We start from the raw sequence: 18,415 nt of genomic DNA on the forward strand, positions 1-18,415 counted from the left end.
TGTCTTGGCTATTGTAAATAGTGCTGCAGTGAACATTGAGGTGCATGTATCTTTTCAAATTAGAGTTTTATCTGTTCTGGATATATACCCAAGTGTGGCATTGTTGGATCATATGAGAGCTCTATTTTTAGTTTAGTTTAGTTTCTTTTTTTTTTGCAGGGAGGGGAGGAGAAGGAAGGATTTATTATTGCCTGCAGCAAGTAAGGAGAACACTAGGGATTTTCCCAAAGCAGTGTCTCCCTGAAAAGCAAAACTGGGGACGTTTTAAGCTAAAGGTACATGCATATTCATGAGGGTGCAGAGGAGAATTCAGCACAGAATTGGGGCAAAGGTCGACAGAGTCCAAGCCTTAGTTGATTGAAGTCAGGAGGGTCAACACCATCATTCTGTCCTCCACCTGAGTGGGAGCCTTAGTTCTTGAAGGTTTATGGCCGACCTCACAGCATTTCATCACACATGCAGGGTAAGGAGTCTACAGCAGAGTTCTGGAGGTCAGAGTCCAAAATGGGTCTTGCACAATGAAAGTCAAAGGCTTGTTCTTTTGGAGGTTCTAGGGGAGAGTCCATTTCAGAGCCTTTTCCAGCTTCTAGAGGTTTCCCACATTCCTTGGTTCCTGTCCTTGCATCGCTCCAGCCTCCACTTGCATCCTCACATCTTCTTCCTCTATTTTTAGTTTTGTAAGAAACCTCCATACTATTCTCCATAGTGGCTGCACCAACTGACATTCCCACCAACGGTATAGGAGGGTTCCTTTCTCTCCACACCCTCTCCAGCACTTATTAATTGTAGACTTTTTGATGATGGCCATTCTGACGGGTGTGAGGTGATACCTCATCGTAGTTCTGAGCTGCATTTCTCTAATCATTAGCAATGTTGAGCATGTGCTTGTTGTGCTTTTCATGTGCTTGTTGGCCATCTGTGTGTCTTCTTTTAAATTTTAGCCTATTTGCATAATCCTGGTGACTAACGATATTAAGCACTTTTCAGGTGTTGGGCCTGGCACTTGGGGCATTATGAGATCTGTACCTGCCCAGAAAGTATCCCCATGCCTAAGGGACTGAAACATTAAATAACAACTAAAAAAACACAATGACAGATGGAAAGAGAGACCATAGAAGCAAGAAAAAACACGTTTCCTGCTTTTTAAACAAAGGGGCCTGTATTTTCATTTTGCACTGGGCCCCGCAAATTATGAGCCTGGACCCCACCCTCAGCCTGCTGAATCCACATCTTCAGGGTAGGGGCTGGAATCCTGTTTCCACTGCCTCTAGGTTAGTTGAGGTCATTCTCTCTCTGCATCTTGGTCGTCTAATTCCAGCGTTGCCTTCATTCTCCCCACCAACCCCAAACCACTCTCTGCTTTACATCCAGAATGATCTCTCTAAAACAAAAATGGGATGCACTATTCCTTGCTTCCCATGTCCCCATTTTCCTAGGGTTAAATCCTAGACTCTAACACCGTTTACAAGGCCCTGCGTGACTTGCCCCCTGCTTGCTCTGCAGCCTTGGCTCTCTCCATTCTCAGCCTCCGATCATAGGAAACTACTTTCAGTTCCTCCAAAGTACACACTCTCTCAGTCTTTGGTGCCTTTGCACGGGCTGCTCCCATTGTCCCATCATTCTTCTTCGTAAGATCTCCCTACCTGCTTCTTAGTGTGGTTAACTCTAACTCATCATTCAGGTCTCAGGTTTAAAGTCTCTTCTGTGGAAGCCTTCCTAGACCCTCACCCCCTATTTGCTCCATAACGCTGTCATGCTGCATTATTATTGCGTATTTACCTACTTAACCTCTCCCATTAGATAATAAGCTTTATGAAGGCCTGTACCCTTACCTTCTAGCACAGTGCCTGGCACATAGTAGGGATTTTGTTGTTTGCTGAATGAACAAATGAATATTGGAGCACTTCAAGTTCCTTAATATAGAAGGCAAGTTAGGGATGGGGGAGGGGAAATGAGACTGAAGAATGAGCAGAGCTCAGATATGGAGGAGATCATATTTCAGGAAAAAGTTTGATTTTGGTTGTGTCAGTGAGAAGGAGATTGACAAATTTTACTCCCTGAATTCACATCCCTCAAGATGGACTGTCACTCCATCTCCCTGTTCCACATCACCTCCGTACTTTGGCTTCTGCTGATCTCCTGTCTAAAAGTCCATTCCTTGTTTCAATCACATCTCACCTGGTCTCTGAAACTTTCGCTGACTCTCCAGACTCTTCTTTTCTCCCTAAGATTCTACAACATTCCAAGCCAACACTACACAATCTGTTACTTGGTTGCGTTCCACCTGCCATCATTTACTGTGTGTCACGTTGTCCTCTGAAAAACAGGATATAGGGGAGAGTGACTATAAGCAAATAAAAGAGGAGATTAAAATAAACATTGCAAAGTGTGTCCAAATGAATATTATCCCTCCAAATAATCCTCATGTGAAATCATTTTGGAACTCATCTTTGGGAATGGGTGTCAAATCCATTTTATGCACTGTAAAAGAAATAGAATTGTTCTTTATTGTGACCCTGAACTTTTGGCCCCAAATAATATTTACTTAGCTTGTTCATCTACCTTATTTTTCAGACTTGACTCCAAATGACTTTTATATGTAACTGTAAATGTTCAATCAGAAAAGCAGAGGCACTATGAGTGATACAGAACAAGGGATTTATTCTATGGATTAGACTTTACACAGTGTGGGAGCTGGTGAAGATGCATGTTGACACTGCATCTGGAATGGGTCCGAGGTCTCTTTATATCATCAGCTGGGAAGAAAATATAATATGAAGAGTGGGAGAAGGAAGACAAACAGGACTCCACATGGGTCTGTCACTACCACCATCACTGATTATGAGCATGACCCACAGAAGAAGCTCTGCCCCAAAGCTGCACCTGTGTCTGGTATCTGACCCTGGAGTCAGAGAAGCTGGAGCAGGCAATGCAGTGGCAGCTCCTCTGAGCCTTGCTGCAGCACCAGGCCCACAAGGGGAGGCCCCTGGATCAACAACAGTGTGTGCAAGCTGCAGTGACACCTTATACCCTATACCAACCTGCAAATTCTCTCAAGACCAACCCTAAGCCAGCTGTGTACATGGAAGGATGTTCTGGGAAATGTAGTTCATCTGACTACGTTGCTGACGCACAATACCAGCACAGTTATAAAACTCAAGCTTGAGCCCCCAAGGGATGGTTTGCCACCATTGAAAGCAGTCAAAAGCAAATGCCAGTACATGAGTTCCCCAAAGTGCTAGACACAAGGGCAGAATCTTTGGAATGAGTGGCAAATGCTTCCAAGAAGTTCAGATTGACTTCTTTAAAAAAGGACAAATGTTCATTTGGGTGTGTAACATTTTAATATCTTTATGGGGGTTGCAGGGAGTGGGGGGAAGACTAGTCATATTATTTTATAACCACTCCTTCTATTTTCATTATTTCCCCCTCTGGTTCTCAAGTTTACAGATCTTTTTGTTTTTGCTGTTGTTGGTTATATTTTACTTCAACTACGTATTTTTTTTTTTATTGGAGTATAATTGCTTTACAATGGTATGTTAGTTTCAGCTTCACAACAAAATGAATCAGTTATATATATACATATATTCCCATATCTCTTCCCGCTTGCGTCTCCCTCCCTCCCACCCTCCCTATCCCACCCCTCCAGGGGGTCACAAAGCACCGAGCTGATCTCCCTGTGCTATGCGGCTGCTTCCCACTAGCTATCTACCTTACGTTTGGTAGTGTATATATGTCCATGCCTCTTTATCGCTTTGTCACCGTTTACCCTTCCCCCTCCCCATAGCCTCAAGTCCATTCTCTAGTAAGTCTGTGTCTTTATTCCTGTTTCACCCCTAGGTTTTTCATGACATTTTTTTTTTCTTAAATTCCATATATATGTGTTAGCATACGGTATTTGTCTCTCTCTTTCTGACTTACTTCACTCTGTATGACAGACTCTAGGTCTATCCACCTCATTACAAATAGCTCAATTTCGTCTCTTTTTATGGCTGAGTAATATTCCATTGTATATATGTGCCACATCTTCTTTATCCATTCATCCGATGATGGACACTTAGGTTGTTTCCATCTCCGGGCTATTGTAAATAGAGCTGCAATGAACATTTTGGTACATGACTCTTTTTGAATTATGGTTTTCTCAGGGTATATGCCCAGTAGTGGGATTGCTGGGTCATATGGTATTTCTATTTGTAGCTTTTTAAGGAACCTCCATACTGTTCTCCACAGTGGCTGTATCAATTTACATTCCCACCAACAGTGTAAGAGGGTTCCCTTTTCTCCACACCCTCTCCAGCATTTATTGTTTCTAGATTTTTTGATGATGGCCATTCTGACTGGTGTGAGATGATATCTCATTGTAGTTTTGATTTGCATTTCTCTAATGATTAGTGATGTTGAGCATTCTTTCATGTGTTTGCTGGCAGTCTGTATATCTTCTTTGGAGAAATGTCTATTTAGGTCTTCTGCCCATTTTTGGATTGGGTTGTTTGTTTTTTTGTTATTAAGCTGCATGAGCTGCTTATAAATTTTGGAGATTAATCCTTTGTCAGTTGCTTCATTTGCAAATATTTTCTCCCATTCTGAGGGTTGTCTTTTGGTCTTCTTTATGGTTTCCTTTGCTGCGCAAAAGCTTTTAAGTTTCATTAGGTCCCATTTGTTTACTTTTGTTTTTATTTCCATTTCTCTAGGAGGTGGGTCAAAAAGGACCTTGCTGTGATTTATGTCATAGAGTGTTCTGCCTAGGTTTTCCTCTAAGAGTTTGATAGTTTCTGGCCTTACATTTAGGTCTTTAATCCATTTTGAGCTTATTTTTGTGTATGGTGTTAGGGAGTGTTCTAATCTCATACTTTTACATGTACCTGTCCAGTTTTCCCAGCACCACTTATTGAAGAGGGTGTCCTTTCTCCACTGTACATTTCTGCCTCCTTTGTCAAAGATAAGGTGACCATATGTGCGTGGGTTTATCTCTGGGCTTTCTATCCTGTTCCATTGATCTATATTTCTGTTTTTGTGCCAGTACCATACTGTCTTGATTACTGAAGCTTTGTAGTATAGTCTGAAGTCAGGAAGCCTGATTCCTCCAGCTCCATTTTTCGTTCTCAAAATTGCTTTGGCTATTCGGGGTCTTTTGTGTTTCCATACAAATTGTGAAATTTTTTGTTCTAGTTCTGTGAAAAATGCCAGTGGTAGTTTCATAGGGATTGCTTTGAATCTGTAGATTGCTTTAGGTAGTAGAGTCATTTTCACAATTTTGATTCTTCCAATCCAAGAACATGGTATATCTCTCCATCTATTTGTATCATCTTTAATTTCTTTCATCAGTGTCTTATAGTTTTCTGTATACAGGTTTTTTGTCTCCCTAGGTAGGTTTATTCCTAGGTATTTTATTCTTTTTGTTGCAATGGTAAATGGGAGTGTTTTCTTGATTTCACTTTCAGATTTTTCATCCTAGTGTATAGGAATGCCAGAGATTTCTGTGCATTAATTTTGTATCCTGCTACTTTACCGAATTCATTGATTAGCTCTAGTAGTTTTCTGGTAGCATCTTTAGGATTCTCTATGTATAGTATCATGTCATCTGCAAACAGTGACAGCTTTACTTCTTCTTTTCCGATTTGGATTCCTTTTATTTCCTTTTCTTCTCTGATTGCTGTGGCTAAAACTTCCAAAACTATGTTGAATAAGAGTGATGAGAGTGGGCAACCTTGTCTTGTTCCTGATCTTAGTGGAAATGCTTTCAGTTTTTCACCATTGAGGACGATGTTGGCTGTGGGTTTGTCATATATGGCCTTTATTATGTTGAGGAAAGTTCCCTCTATGCCTACTTTATGCAGGGTTTTTATCATAAATGGGTGTTGAATTTTGTCAAAAGCTTTCCCTGCATCTATTGAGATGATCATATGGTTTTTCTCCTTCAATTTGTTAATATGGTGTATCACGTTGATTGATTTGCGTATATTGAAGAATCCTTGCATTCCTGGAATAAACCCCACTTGATCATGGTGTATGATCCGTTTAATGTGCTGTTGGATTCTGTTTGCTAGTATTTTGTTGAGGATCTTTGCATCTATGTTCATCAGTGATATTGGCCTGTAGTTTTCTTTCTTTGTGACATCCTTGTCTGGTTTTGGTATCAGGGTGATGGTGGCCTCGTAGAATGAGTTGGGGAGTGTTCCTCCCTCTGCTATATTTTGGAAGAGTCTGAGAAGGATAGGTGATAGCTCTTCTCTAAATGTTTGATAGAATTCGCCTGTGAAGCCATCTGGTCCTGGGCTTTTGCTTGTTGGAAGATTTTTAATCACAGTTTCAATTTCAGTGCTTGTGATTGGTCTGTTCATATTTTCTATTTCTTCCTGATTCAGTCTTGGCAGGTTGTGCCTTTCTAAGAATTTGTCCATTTCTTCCAGGTTGTCCATTTTATTGGCATAGAGTTGCTTGTAGTAATCTCTCATGATCTTTTGTATTTCTGCAGTGTCAGTTGTTACTTCTCCTTTTTCATTTCTAACTCTATTGATTTGAGTCTTCTCCCTTTTTTTCTTGATGAGTCTGACTAATGGTTTATCAATTTTGTTTATCCTTTCAAAGAACCAGCTTTTAGTTTTATTGATCTTTGCTATCGTTTCCTTCATTTCTTTTTCATTTATTTCTGATCTGATTTTTATGATTTCTTTCCTCCTGCTAACTTTGGGGTTTTTTTGTTCTTCTTTCTTTAATTGCTTTAGGTGCAAGGTTAGGTTGTTTATTCGAGATGTTTCCTGTTTCTTAAGGTAAGATTGTATTGCTATAAACTTCCCTCTTAGAACTGCTTTTGCTGCATCCCATAGATTTTGAGTCGTCGTGTCTCCATCGTCATTTGTTTCTAGGTATTTTTTGATTTCCTCTTTGATTTCTTCAGTGATCACTTCGTTATTAAGTAGTGTATTGTTTAGCCTCCATGTGTTTGTATTTTTTACAGATCTTCTCCTGTAATTGATATCGAGTCTCATAGCGTTGTGGTCGGAAAAGATACTTGATACAATTTCAATTTTCTTAAATTTGCCAAGGCTTGATTTGTGACCCAAGATATGATCTATCCTGGAGAATGTTCCATGAGCACTTGAGAAAAATGTGTATTCTGTTGTTTTTGGATGGAATGTCCTATAAATATCAATTAAGTCCATCTTGTTTAATGTATCATTTAAAGCTTGTGTTTCCTTATTTATTTTCATTTTGGATGATCTGTCCATTGGTGAAAGTGGGGTGTTAAAGTCCCCTACTATGAATGTGTTACTGTCAATTTCCCCTTTTATGGTTGTCAGTATTTGCCTTATGTATTGAGGTGCACCTATGTTGGGTGCATAAATATTTACAATTGTTATATCTTCCTCTTGGATCGATCCCTTGATCATTATGTAGTGTCCTTCTTTGTCTCTTCTAATAGTCTTTGTTTTAAAGTCTATTTTGTCTGATATGAGAATTGCTACTCCAGCTTTCTTTTGGTTTCCATTTGCATGAAATACCTTTTTCCATCCCCTTACTTTCAGTCTGTATGTGTCTCTAGGTCTGAAGTGGGTCTCTTGTAGACAGCAAATATATGGGTCTTGTTTTTGTATCCATTCAGCCAATCTGTGTCTTTTGGTGGGAGCATTTAGTCCATTTACATTTAAGGTAATTATCGATATGTGTGTTCCCATTCCCATTTTCTTAATTGTTTTGGGTTCGTTATTGTAGGTCTTTTCCTTCTTTTGTGTTTCTTGCCTAGAGAAGTTCCTTTAGCAGTTGTTGTAGAGCTGGTTTGGTGGTGCTGAACTCTCTCAGCTTTTGCTTGTCTGTAAAGGTTTTAATTTCTCCATCAAATCTGAATGAGATCCTTGCTGGGTAGAGTAATCTTGGTTGCAGGTTTTTCTCCTTCAACACTTTCAATATGTCCTTCCACTCCCTTCTGGCTTGCAGAGTTTCTGCTGAAAGATCAGCTGTTAACCTTATGGGGATTCCCTTGTGTGTTATTTGTTGTTTTTCCCTTGCTGCTTTTAATATGTTTTCTTTGTATTTAATTTTTGACAGTTTGATTAATATGTGTCTTGGCATATTTCTCCTTGGATTTATCCTGTATGGGACTCTCTGTGCTTCCTGGACTTGATTAACTATTTCCTTTCCCATATTAGGGAAGTTTTCAACTATAATCTCTTCAAATATTTTCTCAGTCCCTTTCTTTTTCTCTTCTTCTTCTGGAACCCCTATAATTCGAATGTTGGTGCGTTTAATGTTGTTCCAGAGGTCTCTGAGACTGTCCTCAGTTCTTTTCATTCTTTTTTCTTTATTCTGCTCTGCAGTAGTTATTTCCACTATTTTATCTTCCAGGTCACTTATCCGTTCTTCTGCCTCAGTTATTCTGCTATTGATCCCATCTAGAGTACTTCTAATTTCATTTATTGTGTTGTTCATCGTTGCTTGTTTCATCTTTAGTTCTTCTAGGTCCTTGTTAACTGATTCTTGCATTTTGTCCATTCTATTGTCCATTCTATCTCCAAGATTTCGGATCAACCTTACTATCATTATTCTGAATTCTTTTTCAGGTAGACTGCCTATTTCCTCTTCATTTGTCAGGTCTGGTGGGTTTTTATCTTGCTCCTTCATCTGCTGTGTGTTTTTCTGTCTTTTCATTTTGCTTATCTTACTGTGTTTGGGGTCTCCTTTTTTGCAGGCTGAAGGTTCGTAGTTCCTGTTGTTTTTTGTGTCTGTCCCCAGTGGCTAAGGTTGGTTCAGTGGGTTGTGTAGGCTTCCTGGTGGAGGGTACTAGTGCCTGTGTTCTGGTGGATGAGGCTGGATCTTGTCTTTCTGGTGGGCAGGTCCACGTCTGGTGGTGTGTTTTGGGGTGTCTGTAGACTTATTATGATTTTGGGCAGCCTCTCTGCTAATGGGTGGGGTTGTGTTCCTGTCTTGCTAGTTGTTTGGCATAGGATGTCCAGCACTGTAGCTTGCTGGTCGTTGAGTGAAGCTGGGTGCTGGCGTTGAGATGGAGATCTCTCGGAGATTTTTGCTGTTTGATATTATGTGCAGCTGGGAGGCCTCTTGTGGACCAGTGTCCTGAAGTTGGCTCTCCCACCTCAGAGGCACAGCACTGACTCCTGGCTGCAGCACCAAGAGCCTTTCATCCACAGGGGTCCTTAATTTGGGATGATTCGTTGTCTGTTCAGGCATTCCACAGATGCAGGGTATATCAAGTTGATTGTGGAGCTTTAATCCCCTGCTTCTGAGGCTGCTGGGAGAGATTTCCCTTTCTTTTCTTTGTTCTCACAGTTCCCAGGGGCTCAGCTTTGGATTTGGCCCCGCCTGTGCGTGTAGGTCGCAGGAGGGCGTCTGTTCTTTGCTCAGACAGGACGGGGTTAAAGGAGCCGCTGATTCGGAGGCTCTGGCTCACTCAGGCCGGGGGGTAGGGAGGGTCACGGAGTGCGGGGCGGGCCTGCGGAGGCAGAGGCCGGCGTGACGTTGCAGCCTGAGGCGTACCGTGCGTTCTCCCGGGGGAGTTGTCCCTGGATCCCGGGACCCTGGCAGTGGCGGGCTGCACAGGCTCTCCGGAAGGGCGTGTGGCTAGTGACCTGTGTTCGCACACAGGCCTCCTGGTGGCGGCAGCAGCGGCCTTAGCGTCTCATGTCTGTCTCTGGGCTCCGCACTTATAGCCGCGGCTCGCGCCCGTCCCTGGAGCTCCTCAAGCAGCGTTCTTAATCCCCTCTCCTCGTGCACCAGGAAACAAAGAGGGACGTAAAAGTCTCTTGCCTCTTCGGCAGGTCCAGACTTTTCCCCGGACTCTCTCCCGGCTAGCCGCGGTGCACTAACGCCCTGCAGGCTGTGTTCACGCCGCCAACCTCAGTCCTCTCCCGGCGCTCCGACAAAAGCCGGAGCCTCAGCTCCCAGTCCCGCCCGCCCCGGCGGGCGAGCAGACAAGCCTCTCGGCTGGTGAGTGCCGTTCGGCCCGATCCTCTGCGCTGGAATCTGTCCGCTTTGCCCTCCGCACCCCTGTTGCTGTGCTCTCCTCCGCGGCTCCCAAGCTCCCCCACTCCGCCTCCCGAAGTCTCCACCCGCGAAGGGGCTTCCTAGTGTGTGGACACTTTTCCTCCTTCACAGCTCTCTCCCGCTGGTGCAGGACCCGTCCCTATCCTTTTGTCTCTGTTTAGTTTTTTCTTTTGCCCTAACCAGGTACGTGGGGGGTTCCTTGCCTTTTGGGAGGTCTGAGGTCTTCTGCCAGCGTTCAGTAGGTGCTCCGTAGGAGTTGTTCCACGCGTAGATCTACTTCAACTAAGTATTATGGCTGATTCATCAGTTGTTCAAAAGTAATACAAAGGAATGAGTAAATCCTGGGAAAGTATCCCAGAGCTGGCTAATAACTTCTCCCTTCCCAAGGTGGGTGTTCTTGCTGCTTTCTCTTATCATGATATACTCCCTAACTGTAGAGTTTAGAATCCATTTTTTCTCTCGAATTTTGGTCCTCTGGCCTTTCACCACTTCCATGACATCTGTGCAAGTCCTTTCTTGTTATATGGCCCACATCAGCTTCTGTGTTTGAGGTCTTTCTAAAGGCTTTCTCCTTTAACGCTGACAATGTGATATGGATGATCTTATTCTTGTCACCCTAGGCAAACCCAGAAGCCAGCAAAAATGGTCTATGGGTATAAAAAACCTAAATAACAAATGGTGTGGTTAATAAATTACGTTTCTGTCAGCCTGATCTCAGTTTCCTTTTTTATTTCTTAAACAAAGCCTAGAGGCTTATGATCCCTAGTGTATCCACCGCCCTGACATTGCTTCTAAGTTTTAAAAACCGTGTTAAATACACAAACACAAAATTTACTATCCTCACTATTTTTGGGTGTACAGTTCAGTAGCGTTAAGTACATTTACAATGGTGTGCAATCAATATCCAGAACTCTTTTCATCTTGCAAAACTGAAACTCTGTACCCATTAAACAACTCACTTGCCCCTCTTTCTAGCCTCTAGCAATGATCATTCTACTTTCTGTCTCTTTGAATTTGACAACTCTAAGTACCTCATATTAGTGGAATCCTAGAGTATTTGTCTTCCTGTGACTGATTTATTTCACTTAGTATAATGTCCTTAAAGTTTATGCATGTTGTAGAATGTGTTAGAATTTCCTTCCTTTTTAATAATAATACTGAATACTGAATAATACTCCATTGCATATATATACAACATTTTGTTTATCCATTCATCCATCAATGGACAATTGAGTTGCTTCCACCTTTTTGCTATTGTGAATAATGCTGCTATGAACATGGGTGTACAAATATTTCTTTGAGACCTTGCTTTCAATTTTGGGGGGTATATACCTAGAAGTGTAACTGTTGGATCATATGGTAATTTTATTTTTAATTTCTTCAGGAACTTCCATACTGCTTTCCATAGCAGTTGCACTATTTTACATTTTCACCAACAGTGCACAAGGGTTCCAATTTCTTCACAACCTCACCAACACTTGTTATTTTCTGTGTTCTTTTTTTTTTTTAAATAGTAACCATCCTAGTGGGTGTGAGGTGATATCTCATTACAGTTTTGATTTGCATTTCCTTAATAATTAATGATGTCGAATATCTTTTCATGCTTGCTGTCCATTTGTATATCTTCCTTAGAGAAATGTCAATAGCTCAATTCTTTTTATCACTGGATAATATTCCATTGTATTGATGTACTACATACAGTTTATTTATCCATTCATATATTAAAGGACATCTTGCTTTCAAGTTTTGGCAATTATGAATAATGCCTCCATAACAATTGTGGGCAAGTTTTGCATGGACATAAGTTTTCAACTCATTTTGGTAAATTTCAAGGAGCATGACTGCTGAATCATATGGTGAGAGTATGTTTAGTTTTACCCTATCTTCCAAAGTGCCTGTACCATTTTGCATTCCTACCAGCAATGAATGAGAGTTCTTGTGGCTCTACATTCTTGTCAGCGTTTGATGTCAAAGAATAGAAGAGGGAGTAGATAGTAGACAAGATTATACCCACCCCTTCCTCTGGAGCTCCCGCTGCTGCACTGAAATATGTGTTTCTATGTCTCTCTTGAGGCCAATCTACTTATTCATCTTTGTATAGTAAGAAGTATAGGGTCTGGCAGAGAGTAGATGCTCACTATTTGTGGAATAAATAAGTAAAACAGTCACAAGTGATATTACCAGTTTCTGGAGAAATCTCTGTGGCAGTGATTCTTAACCTTGTCTGCACATTGGAACCACTAGGGAAACCGCAGGAAAATGCGGAAGGCTAGGTCTCACTCTCAGAATTTCTAATTTGGATGTTCTTGGGTAAGGCCTGGACATGAGGATTTTTTAAATATTGCCAGGTGACGGTAATACAGGTATCCCCCAATTTTTGAAAGTTCCCTTTCCACCACATCACTTTTATGAAAGACTATGTTAGTACCTGTTTTTGCTAAAAACAACAACAAAAATCCAGGGAGGATTTTCGCTTTTACAGAAAATGGTGAAAAGCTAAAATAACGTCAAGCATTTGTTTTGCAGGGAGCAGTTAAAGAGGCAGAGTTTCACCCCAAGCAGTGAGAGTGGCACCATCCAGCTCCCTCTCCGGGAACCGTACTCAGCATCTCAGCATCAAGCTGCCAGGGCTCTGAACTGTGCCTGTGAGTATCTGTGCGTTATCTTGATTTATTTAGTGCATCCGCATGCAAGATGCATCCTAAGGTAATTGCTTTTTTGATTTACACCATCTTGGCTTCAAATGGTTTCATAGGAACGTTCTACTTCCCGAAAGCAGGGGAAACCTGCTGTATACAGTCCAGACTAAGAACCACTCGAGGGAGCATAAGAATCACTTGGAGGGCTTGTTAAAACACAGATTGCTGGGCTTCACCCCCGGAGTGTCTGATTCAGTAGGTTTAGGGCCCAGGAATTTGCATTTTTAACCAGCTCCCAGGTGATGCTGATGTTGCTGGCCCAGAATAGAATAGACTAGAGAGAGAGATCTCATTCAGCTGTGAACAACCCACTCTTCCTTTCTCTTATTAACTTCATAATTGTCCCCAGGGATGGACTTATGAGTAGTGTACTCTTACTAGATATTTTAAATATTTTAATATATACCCTTATACTTCCCCCAAAAGAATTTGCAGTGGTAGTATGATTTGAAGAGAAATCGAAAAAGTTCTCTGGTAATTTACTAATTCATTTTTTTGGCTATTAAAAGCTTATCAAGGCCTTTATCACAAATATTACATATAATGCAGATTTCCTCCTTGGAGGAAATAGAACCCTGGGCTCAGCGGGGAGAAAGAAGATACTGAAGGCAGACTAGGATGGGGACATGCAAAAGTACTGACTTAATATCCACCGGGAACTGCCTGGGTTTTGACCCTCAGGGTTTTGATTCCTGACAGCCCAGGAATCCTGTCTTCAGTCACTGGCTGTTCTGTTCCTTATCTCCACTTGTCCCTACCCCAGCACGAATCATACCCTAACCTCCCAGACTGAGTAAGTACTGCAACCTCTTCTGTTCTCCTGTTCAAGTTCCTCTTTGATCAACACTTTTTGCCTCTCTGGGTTTCAGCCGTGTCATCTGTCAAGTGGGGAAAGGAGGATGAGGGAACAAGCGAAGAGGCCAACTTGGATATTTGGTCACTGTGATTTCTACACTAATTCCCTAGCTTTGGGGCAGAGTAGCACAAAGGCTGGCAAACCTCAGCTTCGCTCTGGAATACCCAGCCTCAGAAAGAGACTGAAGGGAAGTGAGTTGGCTCTTCCTTATTCGCCTTATGGGGTCAACCCGGTGTAGAGAAAAGAGACCTGGACTGAGAATTAGGCGTCCTAGGTATCACCTGAAAACAAACCAACAAACAAAAAAAAAACACACAACCTAAAAGTTGAGTGTTTTATTCTGGGACCTTACAGAGGACTATAGCCTGGGAGACAGCTTCTCAGATAGCTCTGAGGACTGTTCCAAAAAGGTAAGAAAGGAACCAGCTTATGTAGGAGTCTTGCTGAAAACATGTAGTCAAATATCAAAAGATTGCTGCTAGTCACAAAAAAACAGACTTCTCAAGTTAATGACTTCAGTGCTTTTCTATGTATGGAAAGGTGCAAGAGTCTGGGCTCATTGAAATTATTCCTTTGAAAGGCATCTTAACAATCTAGGGCTAGTATCCTGTTTTTCTCCATCCTGACTTCCCCTCAGGGTGCACCGTCAGGGGCGGCTACAGTGGCTGGTGGCTTGATGGTGTGGTCCCAGTTCTACTTTCCACCTTCTATGAGATTTGGGGCAGTCATTTCACCTTGATGGGCCTTCTTGTTCCCTCCTTTGTTAAATAGAGTTAGCTACGGCATGGGCGTGTTTGGAGGATCAAATGAGAGATTGGAAGTGAAAGCACATGGTGCTTATCAAATTATATATTTTATATTGGGGCCCAGGAGCCCACTGTCCTTCCAGAATATTGTAACTGAGAAGGGGCACCACAGTACTTGTATCTTCACCCCATTCTATAAACATCGTCAAACATGGTAGAACATACCCAAATAAACCAGAATGCATTTGTGCTCATAAAGAAAGATATGGCAGAAGCTCAGTTGGAAATCCAATCCAGGTTGGTTCCAGAAACACACATTTTATACCAAATTTTGCATCCGTGATTCCCCTACTCCTCATACACATCCCACCTTTCAGCTCAGTCCCTGGGCTATATTCTTTTTCTCTAGCTCATAATCCCCAAACTCAAGGGAAAATAACCTTGCTGGGCTCTGACTCTCAAAAGGAAGAGAGAAGATTGCCAGTGGTGTAGAAAGGACAATGCTGCTAGCCCCTGAACAGACCCCGGCACCTTCTAAAGGAGAAACCTCTTGTAAGCTGTGCTGTTCCATGAGCAGTGGGCCTTGGCCAAACCAGAACTGAGGAACTCTCCTCCCTTCATTGAACATTTAGAACTGTATTTTAGGTTGTTTTGTTGGTTTTATAATAAGTATGCATGACTTTAGTAAGCAGAGGAACCAAGGATTTTTATTTAACTATAAAAATACTTTATTATTGGTAGAACATTGGTCAGAATTGTTACTGTATTCTGTTTTTGTTGATTGTTTTGAAGTATACATATATAATAGGGACAATATTTTGAGAGTACTAAACCAATGTTATTTTCATCCTCTGTAACTAATAGATCCTAGAGTTACTGAGGCTCCCATATCAACCCAGACCAGAATAGAGAAGATACTCCTTTAGCTGTTATCCATGAGGCCTGGTGTCCCACAGGATAGGAGGCTATGGTGAGGATTGTTCATTCTGAAGATGGACATGTGTGGGAAAGGAGAGACAGTAGATCCAGAGGGAGATAGAGATGGTCAAATGCCAATGCCGGGGTTCTAGGCCCTCCTTCCTGGCTGAACCTCAAGGTCAGGAGACTGTAGAGACATCTGGCTGGGCATCGGGGAGCCCAGGTTAATTGGATTTGGTGACTCCATTCTCAGGGCATGATCTGGAGAGGCTGCAGGCCTCTAGGAGCCCAGACTTTAGCTTCTCTATATCCAACCTGGAAAGAATGATGGTGTGGTCTCAGAGAAGGCAGGAGAGCAGAGGCACTTCTCTATAGCCTGTGTGTGGCATATAGCGTATCTAGGAATTCCCAACTGCCTTAGTAAGGTAACACAAAGGGGCTTAGGCCTGATGGAATAGCCAATCTGGAGTCAGGATGAAAAAAACGCCAGTATGTAGATGCTTTTTAAAATCAGAAGGAGTGTGTCTGAGAACTCAGGCTCCAGGTATGTGTAACAGTGAGAAACAAAAGATTGGATGAGGCCAGTCCAGAGGCCAGGCTAGGAAGCAGGAAACATGTGGATCTGAGTCCTCCTCTCTCCTGGTGCTGTGAGGTCATATAAGCTCCCACTTACCCCAAATGTCTTTTAAAAAGGAGTGGGAGAGGAAATGGAGAGAACTGAGCATTTTTGCAAACTCTGGATCATTCAAAAGAGATTATTTAAATGGAACAAATGGAGATACGGATGATTTGAAACTTTTCCACCTCTCACTACTCATGGGTTGGGAATTTGAGGGGGAAATTAGATCAGTTATGGAAAGATAAAGAAGTTTTATTTCCTTTGTACAACTGAGTAGTGCAATGTGTAAAACTCCAGTGCTGCTCCACATATGTGCTGTTAGTTAGATGATATCAATTGTTTACCCCTTGGTTTTGCGTGCTTTCTTGATTTGCACAATATTTAGTCCTAGAGTCCTTGAAAAACAATCTACACACACGTAGTAACATCATAGCCCAGTTACTGCCGTGACCACAGCCCTGATTCTGAGTCACCAGACTCCACACCTTGTCTGAGGTCACTCTGGGTTCTAAAGGCACCTGGAACACTTCTGTGAGCTATCATTCAAATATTTTGCCTACTTTCATCATCCCAGCTTTATATCCTTCTAGAAGAAATGCCCAAGAATTGTGTTATAGTCCCCAATTTTAAAAAGTAGTTTTCAGAGTGTTTTATTTGTGTTATGTCATATTGTCCCAACAACTCTGTGAGTCAGATGGAAGAAATGGTAGTAGTTCCATTTTACAGTAAAAAAATCAATTCCCAGAAGCTTAAGTGTTATCAGTCAGGGCCCAGTCATGAAAACAGAAAGCATATTAGGTCCTTCAAGAGAGAGAATTCATTATAGGGGATTGGTTGCAGGCATTTGTGTACTCAAACTGTTCACACCAGCTTGTGAAATTCAGCGATGCCATCTTGATAGTTGAAAATTATACACGGTGAATGATCTATATTACAAAAATCATATATATTACAAATCAGGTTTCTTTTTGTTTTTGTTTTCCGGAGAGCTGGTTATTAAATATTTACCAGCACATCACTGGTTATAGGTATTGGAGGACTGGGAAAAAAGGGAACATTGACGTAACAGAGATAGTAACTGGAGGAAGCAGTTACCATCCCAGGACCAGAAAACGAAGGAAAGAGGTTGGGTTACGAAAACCTAGGAGGTCAGAGGAGGGCCCCCCAGAGCCTGGGCTCAGACTGCAGAGGGGTGGCTGCCCCCCTGGTGCTGATACACCTGAGGGGCACAATGATACTGCATAGGGGTGCTGAAGGAGCATGGAGGCCACAACCTACCACTGATGCTGGGGTGAATCTGATAGGGATAGCAAGCCAGCAGAAAGGAGTGTGTCCTTCCTCCTCCTCCTGCCTTGAGTCTCCCTCAAGTGCCCCTATTGGCAGAGCTTAACAGAGAGCAGCGGCAAAGGAGAAATGTGGTTTGCAGAATCCCTAGCCGCAGTGTTTAAAGCCACATACAGAAGATGGGTGGGGGTGAGAGACAATAGCTTAAAAACTAGCACATTAAGGGACTTGCCAAAGGTCACATAGTAAGTATCATCTGCCTTGTTCCCTTGATATTTCAGGGCCTAGGCAAGTCCCTGGTATATCATATGCACTCAGTAAACAATTGTGGAAGGAAGGAAAGAAGGCAGGCCAGAATGGCCCAGCACACAAAGGCGAGAAGAGTCCAAAATATCCTTGGTCTCCACTCCCCCACCCCCAGTGTAAGCACAGTCACAGCATGGAGTATGTCTTTATACTTGACCCGGTTGTCTCCCAGTGCTGCTGTGGGAGCTGCCTAAGGAGGTACTACAGCCTGGTGCTTTGGAGAAATGATATGGCTTCAAATCCCAGACCAACTATTTAAGAGTTGTGTGGCCTTGGGCAAATTACTCAACATCTCTAAGCCTTGGTTTCCTCCTCTATAAAATGGAGAGAATAATAGCGTGTAAGGCTTAAACAAGGTAACAATTGTTTGTGGCACATGTTCAATCAGCGCTCACTGTTACTCCCACCCTACACCCCAGAAGGGTGATCAGATAAATGGCCAACTGAGGCCAGGCGGGGGCCAGTGATCCCGTCGTTGTTCTGGGCTTCCCCTCCCTGCTCCCCAGTGCTGGCCAAGACCCGGGCTGGAGGAGCAGGGATCTGCCCAGGGCTGCTACAGTCAGGCCAAGGGTTGCAAGATGGAGGCCAGGCTGGCCAGACCCAGGCTCGGCAGCCCCGGAGGCTCCCATACACGGCACTGGAAACCTCACTGCGACTTGGAGATGGGAATCTGTGTGTTTCCTAACAGCTCTATGTTTCAAAGCAAGTTTACTCCCGACAGAGACAAACGCGGGTGTGGCGGTTCCTTGCATTCAAAACGAAACAGAAGAAAAGAAAACAAAGAGAACCCCCGCCCCCAAGCCCCGGAAGGCCTGCAGACCTTTTCCCAGGCAAAATGTGCAGCGAAAGAGGAGGGAGCGCCTTTGTGGCTGCTGCCCGGATTTAAAGCCTAGGAGCGCAGCCCTCTCGGGGGCTCAACTACGGGGTCCCGCGCCTCAAAGGCACCGCGGCCCCAAAGGCGGGGCGGGTGAGGCTTGTCCCGCCCAACGCC

At 42.9% G+C, this 18,415-nt stretch overlaps 1 long non-coding RNA gene across 1 annotated transcript in view; it reads left to right on the plus strand.

The window, feature by feature from the left end:
- LOC115854030 (uncharacterized) overlaps positions 1-18,415 on the plus strand; it is a 297,742-nt gene that overhangs the window by 145,138 nt on the left and 134,189 nt on the right. Inside the window, exon 4 of the long non-coding RNA XR_004039840.3 lies at positions 12,523-12,641. This is a non-coding gene — a long non-coding RNA (uncharacterized lncRNA). The remainder of the gene's footprint in view (positions 1-12,522; positions 12,642-18,415) is intronic.

The sequence above is a fragment of the Globicephala melas genome, chromosome 12 (assembly GCF_963455315.2).
Source record: "Globicephala melas chromosome 12, mGloMel1.2, whole genome shotgun sequence".
NCBI lineage: Eukaryota > Metazoa > Chordata > Mammalia > Artiodactyla > Delphinidae > Globicephala > Globicephala melas.